The sequence below is a fragment of the Panthera tigris genome, chromosome A3, assembly GCF_018350195.1.
Source record: "Panthera tigris isolate Pti1 chromosome A3, P.tigris_Pti1_mat1.1, whole genome shotgun sequence".
Lineage (NCBI taxonomy): Eukaryota > Metazoa > Chordata > Mammalia > Carnivora > Felidae > Panthera > Panthera tigris.
The window spans coordinates 18,461,919-18,473,839 of NC_056662.1; the positions used below are offsets into that span (position 1 = coordinate 18,461,919).

The following is an 11,921-nucleotide window of genomic DNA, read 5'->3' on the forward strand; positions in this document are numbered from 1 at the left end:
TCGTCCTCGGGTTTGATTAATTTGTTAGAGCGGCTCACAAAGCTCAGGGAAATATTGACTTACAATTCCCAGTTTATTATAAAGGATATTAAAAAGGATATAGGTGCATAGCCAAACAGAGAGGTGCACGGGGTGAAATCAGCAAACGTCCTGAGCTCAGGAGCTCCTGTCCCCCTGGATCAAGGTGTTGACACCCTCCTGGCACGTGGATGTGTTCACCAACCCAGAAGTCCATCAGATTCCTTGTTCAAGAGTTTTTATGGAACTTAATTTGCAGCACCTACTTTCCTTACATCGGTGGGTGGAGCTGAAAATTCCAGTCCTGTAATTACTTGATCCTTCTGGTGACTAGGTGTCTACATGGGGCCCCATCCTAAGTCACCTTATTAGCACAAACTCAGTTGTGATTAAAAGGGGCCTGATAGGGGCGCCTGGGTGGCTCAGTCGGTTAAGCGTCTGACTTCGGCTCAGGTCACGATCTCACGGTCCGTGAGTTCGAGCCCCGCGTCGGGCTCTGGGCTGATGGCTCAGAGCCTGGAGCCTGCTTCCGATTCTGTGTCTCCCTCTCTCTCTGCCCCTCCCCCGTTCATGCTCTGTCTCTCTGTCTCAAAAATAAATAAACGTTAAAAAAATTTAAAAAAAAAGGGGGGGCCTGATATAGGGGCGCCTAAGTGGCTCAGTCTATTGAGCCTCCGACTCTTGATTTTGGCTCAGATCGTGATCCCAGGGTTGTGGGATCAAGCCCCACTTTGGGCTCAGTGCTGACAGCACGGAGCCTGCTTGGGATTCTCTCTCTCTCTCTCTCTCTCTCAAAATAGATAGACTTAGAAAATTTATTTTAAGAAAGGGCTTGTTATAAATAATGAAAGGTATTCCTATCAATTAAGAAGTTACAAGAATTTTAGGAGCTCTGTGTGAGGAACTGGGCATGGAAACCAAATAGATTTTTTATCATAGCACACAGGTCGACACCTCATCCTCAGTGATAGCGGTTTCTGCTTTCCATGGGGTGCCGTGACTCACATCAGTGAGGAAATTATTCTCCACACAACTCCCTTTCCTTTGTGCGGTTGGGTAAGGGAGGGGAATGAAAGGCTGGGCAGCAGCCTCTGTCGGTGCTTTGCCCTCTGGGCTGTGTTTTACACTGGCTGGCCCTCCTGTGCTTTCTCTCCCCATGCCTGCACCCTGAGCAGGTTTGCCCCCCTAGGGCCAGCCCCAGCAAATGACTGGCAAACATAGGAGAATAGTCCTCCAGCTCTGTTGCTCCCTGGTGGGGGCAGTTTTAAGGTGTCCCCAGAGTTCCCATGAGGGACTGAGCCAAAGCCGCCCTCCTTGGATGCTGCTTGCTGTCACATCTTTGCTTGGCCTCCGTTCCAGGTCCCACGTTCCCATCCACCCTCCCCCCCCCCCCCCACCTCACCCACCCACCCATTTTCTTGTTCTGGGAGTGCTTAAATAAATAATTTTCGTGTGAGTCCTCTTCTCCGAGTCAGCTTCTGGAAGCTCAAGTTAAGACAGCCTCATATTTCAGAGTCCTTGCTGGCTCTTTGCTACTAAAAATGGAAGGACAGGGTAGTCTTTTGTTTATAAAGCACAGTGAGGATGCTGCAGGTGTGGAAATGTAAACCCTGAGACTGAGGAAAGGGTGCAGACTTAAATTGTTGCTTTACGTTGAAGGGAGAGAATCGGTCTTCTGAAGGGTGCCTGGCATGGCAAAAAGGGGGGGAAGCTGGGAGCTTGAGGCAGAGAAGCGGCTGAACCGCTTGTATGAAACCTCTCTATTGCACCAAGCCTTCCATAAGGACTGCTACTCACACACACACAGTGTGTGGGTGTGATGTCGGAGGCAGGGGAGATCCAACGAAAAGGCTATTTGAGATGCGATGCTGCATTGCAGACCAGAGAGCAGGATGGGAAGGCAAGACGATCCCAAAGCTGAACTCCTTCAGTGGAAGCAGGAACTCTGAGCCAAAGAACTAAGAAAAACACAATCCATCAAACGTGTACCCACCCCACCCCCACACACATGCATCTGCATGTGTATACATGTACACACACTAGTCCACCAAGAGGTGGAAAAGGAGAAAATACCCCCTCTTCTGAGATCTGAATAATGCATGAAATGACCAACTTGAAGTAATTGAAGGATAAGTTCTAAAATCATTCCAAGAATATACAAAGGCATCTTCAACATCAGAACAGCATTTCTCAATTAAAATTAATAAATTGTGGGAATGCAAGCTGGTGCAGCCACTCTGGAAAACAGTGTGGAGGTTCCTCAAAAAACTAAAAATAGAACTGCCCTACGACCCAGCAATTGCACTACTAGGTATTTATCCAAGGGATACAGGTGTGTGTGCTGTTTCGAAGGGACACATGCACCCCCATGTTTATAGCAGCACTATCAACAATAGCCAAAGTATGTAAAGGGCCCAAGTGTCCATCAATGGGTGAATGGATAAAGAAGATGTGGTATATATATATACAATGGAGTATTACTCAGCAATCAAAAAGAATGAGATCTGGCCATTTGCAACTACGTGGATAGAACTGGAGGGTATTATGCTAAGTGAAATTAGTCAGAGAAAGACAAAAATCATATGGTCTCACTCATATGAGGACTTTAAGAGACAAAACAGATGAACATAAGGGAAGGGAAACAAAAATAATATAAAAACAGGGAGGGGGACAAGACAGAAGAAACTCAAAAATATGGAGAACAAACTGAGGGTTACTGGGAGGGTTGTGGGAGGGGGGATGGGCTAAATGGGTAAGGGGCACTAAGGAATCTACTCCTGAAATCATTGTTGCACTATATGCTAACTAATTTGGAAGTAAATTTTTAAAAAGTAAAATTTGTTAAAAATGTATAGGAAGGAAAACAAAAAAATAAAATTAGTAAATTGACTCCCACAGCAAACAGGAATTCATGGAAGGTGGGAGATACATTAGCACAAGCTAAGGCAGTGGGGGTCTTAGAACATGGCATCCTCCTCCCTTGAATGACCTGAGCCTGGTCTCTGTTGCCTCCAATCCATAACAGAGCCAGGGCGGCCCTGGGACTTCTTCCTCCTCCACTGCTCACCCAGGGGCTCCACAGCCCCATGCAGAGAGCCCTCTTCTCCCTCTCCTGGCCCTGCTGCCAGCCTCCTTCCCACATGGCCAGGACCTTAACAGTGGGCGCTCCAGGGTCAGTGAGGTCTAATGTGGTCAGGGAGCTGGGGACCTGCCTCTGAGTCCATTCCTATCTCTGACTCTTTCTCCCTTCAAGTCTTTATTCCACAAACATTTATTCACCACATGCTACTCACCAGGAACTGTTATCTTTGTTCTGTCCCCGTCTGTCTTTCTGTTTGTTTCTCTCTCTCCCTGATTCCATCCCTGTCTCTCTCCTCCTCCTTTCCTCTCTCTCTGTGTCGACCCGGCTCCCTTTCCCTCTCCCTCTCCCTTCTTCCAGGCTGGTCTCTTTGAATTAAATTGGCCTATGTCTCTGAAGCCACATGATGCAGCACATTCAACAGTACCCACAGTAACGGACATGTCACAAAGCAGTTTGTGCTCACAAGCCTGTTCTTTGGTATTACAAATAACCATGTTATGAACATGATTTTAGATCTTTATCTACATCTCTGATGAATTCCTTCAGGAGAGCTCCCTAGGTATAGTACTTTAGGTCAAAGGGCACTGACATTTTTAAGGCTTGTAATATATGTGAAAAAAAAATCGTTCAGCAATTCTGCCCACATAACTGGACTTCTTTAAGTTGATTCTCAGATTTAAGATGGGGTCACCCACGTTTTTCCAGGGTTCCTGAAGACACTCACATTCTGGAATATCTCGGCAGATTGATTGGTTTGTAGAGGACCTGCCTAATCTCCTTTCTACATACTTAAATATTCATTTGTCTGTTGATTTTTCAATTACACACCTATATAAAGCATGTGCCAAGTGCTGGTATTGACCCTGGACTAGAGTCTGGTGATTTACAGCCTTGCCAAAATCATAAGTGACTCCTTCCTTCAGACTAGACTCAATTTTGGCCTTGGTATTTTACAAATCAACAATAAGATGAGAAGTTTCTCACAATGCAAGGCAAAATGTGGTCATAGATCATTCTGGCATGCGTCTATTCCCAACCCAGACAATAGTAAACACCTTTCACCACACTGCCTTCAGTCTTTGTTGGTGAAGACTTACTTTTTTTTCAAACACCTAGACAGCTTTGGATGCCCTATAATTTTCAGTTACTGCTTTCTATAAACTGAATGTTTGTATCACTCCCAAAATTCATATGTTGAAACCTAATCTCCACTGTGATGCTATTAGAAGGTGGGGCCTTTTGGGGATGATTAGGTCATGAGGGTAGAGCCCTCATGAATGGGATTAGTGCCCTTATAAAAGAGATCCCAGAGAGTACCTTCACCCTTTCCACCATGTGAGGACCCACTGAAAAGAAGGTCACCTATGAAGCCAGAAGTGGATCCTCCCTGGACACCAAATCTGCCAGCACTTTGCTCTTGGCCTTCCTAGCCTCCAGAATGGTGAGAAATAAATTTATGTTGTTTATAAGCCACCTACCTAATCTATTATAATCTGTTATGGTAGCCCCAACAGACTAAGACACTGCTTCAAAGAAGGGAGGTGTTTTGACCTTTTATTTCCTCCCCTAGGGCCAAATTCATGGTGCCTTCCCATATTCTTTTCAGTCATTTGAGACAGATTCAATGGGCTGTTCTCACTGTCTTCCAGGGGGTACATGAAAATATCAAGCCATTATACGTTAACATTTGTTGCAATATATGCTCACAGATCTTGGTGTAACTTGCTCACTAATCACAATTTTTAGCTATTAGTTTAATGTTCATTTGACTATTTGAATGTTTAGTTGAATGAAAATTTGACTAAAAATGTCACAGAACATTTAGGTGCACTTAGAAGTTCACATTGCATGTAGCCAGGTATAAATCATAATACAGTGTGATAAAGGTTTATCTGATATACATAGGGGAGAAAGAATTTGAGGGGACCCTAGAGAAGAAGTCCATAATGCAACAAACAAGAGCAAGAGACCTTATTAACGTGTGTCAGTCAGCTACTGCTGCATAACAAACACTGCAATAATCTCAGTGTCAAACAATAATATATACTTGTAAATTTCTCACTCAGGTAACTAGGTGGGTGTTGACCTTGATCTTATCTGGGCTTTTATGGGCTTGGCTCCAGGACATGAATTTGGTTCAAGTCTATTCTATGCATTTTGGGCCTCCTTGGACCAATTGCTACTTCATTATCATGGCAAAAGACAGACATACAAGAGACAAAGTCCAACATGCAAGTCCATTTTAAGCCTCTGCTCACATCATGTATACTAATATCCCATTGGCCAAAGTAGGTCATATCACAGAAGTCCAAAGTCAAGGTATAATAAAGTACATTCCTTACATGGAGCTATAGTGAAAAACTGTAAATATTTGCTGAATAATCATCTAGTCTACCACGAGCTGGATCTTGGAGAACAAAGGATGTCATTCTAGGGAGAAGTGGAAGGAATTAGTGTTCCATAGAGAGGAACCACATCAAGAAAGACAGGGAGACACAGGATATGTGGCACACTTAGGGAATTGTGGGTAGTTTGAAGGACAGGAGCCCAGGACACTAGTGAGAGATGTTGAGTGTGTGCAGGAGGCTGAGTCTGGAGAGAAAGAAGGGAGCCTATATCTCAGGATGGGAGGAAACCCAAAATATCTCAATAGAGTTGGCAAGGTAAGAGGCCTGCCCTCCCTGTTGGATTTTCAGGGGACTCCTGCCTTGTCTCATCAAGTCTGTACTTCCTGGGGGGAATACCCCTTCCGTCAATCCTCTGTGCACTCTAGGGAACCAAAATGAACTTCACTCTGCTATCCAAGTAAGGGACTGCACTAATTCTCCTTTTCCTCATCATCTCCCATGCCCAGCATAGCATCTAATAAGTGTTTATTGTCTATACCCCCAAAAGTGTAAACAACTGGGAATTCTTTTCTAAATTTTTTTTTCTGATAAGGCATACTTCTGGAAAGAATGTCATAAAATGATGAATATGAAAGATGCACTGCATGCCAGCAGAAATAACCACCTTCACACTTTGATCAATAGCCTTCCAGGGGTGCCTGGGTAGCTCAGCTGGTTAAGTATCTGACTCGGTTTCGGGTCAGGTCATGATCTCACGGTTTGTGGGTTTGAGCCCTTCACTGAGCTCTGCACTGGCAGTGCGGAGCCTGCTTGAGATCCTCTTTGTCTCCCTCTCTCTCTGCCCCTCCCATTTGCACACCCTCTCTCTCTCAAAATAAATAAATAAACTTAAAAAAATAGCCTTCCTGAGGTGCCTGGGTGGCTCAGTTGATTAAGTGTCTGACTTCGGCTCAGGTCATGATCTCACAGTTCGTGGGTTTGAGCCCCGTGTCGAGCTCTGTGCTGACAGCTCAGAGCCTGGAGCCTGCTTTGGATTCTGTGTCTCCCTCTTTCTATGCCCCTCCCCCACTCACGCTCTGTCTCACTCTGTCTCTCAAAAATAAATAAATGTAATTTAAAAATTTTTTTTAAATAAATAAAAATAAATAGCCTTCCAGATTCTATGCAATGTAATTATGTAAGTAGAATCATATATTGTTATATTTAACCAGCTTTTTTATATCAACTCAAAACATAAACCTATCACATCGTTTTTAATGGCTGCACTGCACTGTATTTTCTTATATGGGTATGTCATCATTTATTCAATCTCTTAATTTTCACCACTAGAAATAATACTCTAAAGATATCCTTTCAAATACATCTATGCCCACAGGTCTAGTTAGCTGTCTAAGCATAAATTGCTAGAAGGAGAATAGTTTGTTTAAATGCATACCCACTTAACCTTTTCATACATACCACTAAATTGCCTGTCAGAATGCTTATATCAATATGCAGCCCTACTTCATGCACTTGACATCATTGGATATTTTTATGCATTGCTAATATGAATAATTTTATCTCATTGTTATTATAATGGAATGATGACTTTTTTATTTCTTTGTGAAAAAGTATTTTTTGAATTAGAACTCTCCCAGAAGAGCTATTAGCAGATGTAAGGGGAGGACAAGGATATTTTAGGAGGGAGGAATTATTAAAGTTAGAAGCAGAAATTAATAAATTAGAAAGCAAAAAAAAAAAGTAGCCTTGATAAATAAAACTAGGAGCTGGTTCTTTGACCACAAGGAGGGAAAAAGAAGAAGGAAAGAAAAAACTATGCAAAGCAGAAGATAAGAGATCAAACATGAGAAGCACAATGCCAGGTATAAGGAATAGAGTCTTTACTTCCAGATATAAAGAACTAAAATGTATTAGAAAATTCTATGTTAGAGGAGAAGGAAAAGTAAGAAAATTCTGTGTTAAACTTTATGTTAATATACATGAAAATTTGTCAGAAATGGTTTTCCTTGAAAATATAAGTTCCTAAAATTGATTCTAATGAACCCATATACCAGAATTTACCAAAACCCATTGATTAAATGGAAAAGTGCCTCCAAGCAACAGAGCCCCAGATGGTTTTTATGAATGACTTCTAGGAAATCTTATTTTAAAATACCACATCTAGGGGTGCCTGGGTGTCTCAGTCAGTTGAGTGTCTAACTCTTGATTTCGGCTCAGGTCATGATCCCAGAGTCATGAGATCAATTCCCACGTCAGGCTCTGTGCTGAGCGTGGAGTCTGCTTAAGATTCTCTCTCTTTCTTTCCATCTGCCCCCCCCCCACTCGCGCTCTCTAAATAAGTAAGTAAACAAATAAATTACCATGTCTATGTTGCTTACGGTAGATATTTAAACTAGCATAGGAAAAGATGTAATTTATAATATAACAATGCAATGCATTTTATAATACAGAAGACTAGGTGCCTACAGATATGAAAATCTTAAATAAAATAAATAAAATATTAGTAAGTTAAATCTAGCAGTGTATTTAAAAGAATTGCGCACTGTGACCAAGTAGTATTGATTCCAGAAAGAATTATTAAAAAATCCGTGTTGAATCCAGTATTCTATAATACATCAGATGGTGAAAGGAAAGAAGCATATGATCACCTCAATATATGCCAAAGATGCATTAATTAAAGTACAACATCTATTTCAGATAATGATATAATGATGATGATAAATACCTTAGTAAGCAAAGAACAGATGGACCAAGGATACTTTCTTTTTTAATCTGAAGCCACAAGCAGCAAACTTAGTGGCAAAACATTAAACATTGGGAGTGTTTCAATTAAATGAGATGCTCACTGTTATTGCTATTAATCAAAATGTTTCTGAAGTCTCGGAACAATGCCATTAGTGAAGAAAAAGAAATAAAAAGGACCGATTTTTTTAAGTGGCAAATTATCTTTATTTCCAGATTATATTCTTCTCTTCCTAGAAAATCCATAAAAACCAACCGAAAATGTTACAGGAACTAATAAGAGATGTCAATAAAACGGCTTAATATAAGAAATAAATAGACAAATCTACAACTTTCTTATATACTAACAATAACCAGCTAGTAAATATAATGGGGGAAAAAGGAGAGTCCAGTCATAATTGCAACAATAACTTTAGAATATCTGTGTGTCTGACTATGATTAAAAAAAAAACAAACATGACTTATATGAAGAAAACTATAAAATATTCTGAAAGGGAAAAAAAAACTTAAAAAGTTGGAGATGCTACATTTCAAGATATAAAATGTTAGTTTTCCCTGAATTGTATGAAATTAATGCAATTTAAATTCAAACCCCTATGGGATTATTTTTGGATCTTTAAAGATTGATTCTAACGTTGTCTGGAAGATGGTATGCTTGAAGCCAAGAAATTTTGGATGGGCTCTTAGCCACACAGAACAAAGACTACATTTCCCATTCTCCCTTGCAGCTTGATGTGTTCATATGACCAAGTTTCGACCAATGAAAGTGGTTTCTTGCTACATCCAGAAACCTGTTTAAAAACAGCTTATGTGCATCATTTCCCTTCTGTAACCCTTTCTCTATCCAGCTGCTTAGGAAATGATGTATGAGGAGGAGTATGTATAGGCTGGAGCCTGAGAATGAAGGTCACATTCTAGTAACAGCACAGCGGAAAGCTGGAAGGAACCTGTTTTCCAGAGGTTTTAAAAACCACATCAGTTCCAGATTGCCTACGTCTGGAACTTAACATGAACGAGAACAGAACTATCTTATTTAAGCCGCTGTTATTTTGGCTTTTCTTTGTTCACAGGCGAATCTAACCCTATTACAATAACCTTTCATATTTTCCCCATGCTTATATAATTAATATAATTATATTCAGACCTATATAAAGACACACACACAAGTTTTATGTAGGTTTCTGCCATCATTTTGAGGGAGAAAACAACTTTCTTCATCTTATCTTCCTCAATCAATACCACTTGAGAAATTTTATCCACTTCAATTAGTATAGTTCTAACACGTATTTTTTGATGGCTTCAGAAAAGTACCAAAATTTATTCCCCCATCCTCTCATTCTTGGGCATTTGCTTTGTTTCTGATTTTTCTCTCACTATTAACAATGAAGTACTATAATAAACATATGTTCTTGTCTACTGATGCTCTTGTTTCCAAGGGATAGAATCCTAGGAGTAAGCCAGCAGGATGAAGGGGTATGCATTTAAAATTTTCATAGATGTTTCTAGGTTACTTTCCAGGAAACCTGAAACACTTGCATTTCCATCAGCAGTGTATGAGAGCACCATTTCTCCACATCCCCACCAGCAACAGCTCTTTTTTATTTTTTAGCAGTCTGGAGGATGTAAAGTGGTGTTACATCAATTTGCTTTTCTTAGACTGTAACCAATATCTGGTAATGTAAGACTCCTATCCCTTCTTTTCATAGTTTTCAGACATTTGTTCTTTCACACAACAAGATCACTTCATTCAACTTAAACAAAACTATGGGATTAAACATGGAATTATAATATAACAAATTGATATACAAATTTTGAGAAAATTAAAACTTTTATATTCAGCCTTCCCATCCAAGAACATGCTAAAGTTATTTTTTTTTTAAGATTTTATTTTTTAAAGTAATCTCTACACCCAACATAGGGCTCAAACTCACAATCCCGAGTTTCACTTTCCATCAAGAGTCACATGCTCCACCAACGGAGCCAGCCAGGCACCCCATGGTAAAGCTTTTATTGGTTTAGTTCTTTTATGTCTTTTAATAAACTTTATAGTTTTTTATATAACTTTTCTATGCTTTTCTTGTTAAATTTATTCTTAAATATTCTGTAGTTTTTGGAGATATTATAAATAAAATATTTTCTCATTTCCATTTTTAGGTATTTATTGGTAAAATAGGAAAATGCTATGTTTTTTTGTATATTTATGTTATAATAAGATACTTTATAACAAATTATCTTACTCGTATACATATACATATATCACTGGAATATCTATATTTTCATGTCAAATAATAGCTTTTGTAGGTTATTTCATTTTCTTTTTTGGCATTTTCTAGGACCTCCAAGATTAGGATAAATAATAACAGACCAAGTTTCGTGGGTCTTTATTCCTTAAATTGCTGGGGCTCCTGTACTTCTACCCTTCCTAGATCAAATAAAATGGAATTCAAAAATGCATTTTAGGTTTAACAACAAGTTCATTGATGAACTTAGTGATAGTACTTTAGTGGAAAAGAGCAGAAGCCACGGGACAGAAATGTTGGAAGACCTGAGGGAACACTTTGTGCAAACATTTGGGGGCCTAAGCTCCCCTAGTGCTTATGGGACACTGAAAACATTTCAGAGTGGTGGAGCTATAGTGCACGTGGAGAGCTGAGGTCTGAGCAAAAGCAATGCTAAGGACTTTGTGCTTCAACTTGGAGGCCCTGGGTAGCTATGGAAGAATTTAAACTGAAGAGTCATACCATTAGAGTTGTTTTTTAGAAAATCCCTCTTTCCAAAGAAAATAGAGCACTATTTCCTGAATTCACCCATTCTGTTCCATCCTTATTTGCATTGCCTTTCATTGGATCCCCTTTCCCACCCCCACCATCCCCCTCCCCACATGTGGATTGCTGCAGCAAAGCTCCTGGTCTTTCCATCCAGTCTTGTCATTCTTCTATCTATTCTTCACACCAGCTTCCAAGGCAGTACCTTTATTTTGTCTTGGTTTTCAGATTAATCTTTTCTAGATTACAAATCTACTCATGTTACTCTTCTGCTTAAAATGCATCATTGAGGGGATGCCTTGGTGGCTCAGTCAGTTAAGTGTCTGACTTCGGCTCTGATCTCACAGTTCATGGGTTCATGATCTCACAGTCCCTGCGTCAGGCTCTGTACTGACAGCTCAGAACCTGGAGCCTGCTTTGGATTCTGTGTCTCCTTCTCTCTCTGTCTCTCTCCCCACTCATACTCTGTCTCTCTCTCTCTCAAAAAATGAATAAAAATGTTAAAAAATTTTAAATACATTATTGGGATCAGTGAAGCACCATCCTGGCGTCTGTAGCTTCTAGCCTTCCCAGGTGAGCTCCCAAGAGCATCAATATCCATCATTTTGTTGGTAGAATTTTAATCTAGTGAATGATGTATTCTTGGGAGTCCTAGGGAGAAAGCCGGTTTCTGCTCTAGGAAAACAGAACTTGATGAAGACCCAGTGACCATCGTTTGAGGTTTTGAGTGCAGATTTCCTCAGCATTGTTTATTATCCCACCCTGAAACCAGTTCAGTGGTGCTAAAATGAATGTTCCCTATGGAAGGTCCTGATGTCTCCGTGTTTGCTGAGATGATAGGATGAGTTCTCTGGAAACCATCTGGTCTGTAGATCTGTGTCTGAGACAGGAATCAGGAAGATTTTGATGAGGTTTGGGGAAGAGTTCTTCTTAGAAGACTTCATGTCAAACCAGTTCAAGACTAGG

At 40.3% G+C, this 11,921-nt stretch overlaps 1 long non-coding RNA gene across 1 annotated transcript; it reads right to left on the bottom strand.

The window, feature by feature from the left end:
* Positions 1-1,737: 1,737 nt before the first annotated feature.
* Positions 1,738-3,478, bottom strand: LOC122236965. Its single transcript, XR_006215149.1, has 2 exons — positions 3,312-3,478; positions 1,738-1,976 (listed from the first exon to the last, which is right to left on the bottom strand). It is a non-coding gene; the product is annotated as an uncharacterized LOC122236965 (long non-coding RNA).
* Between the last annotated feature and the right edge of the window lie 8,443 nt (positions 3,479-11,921).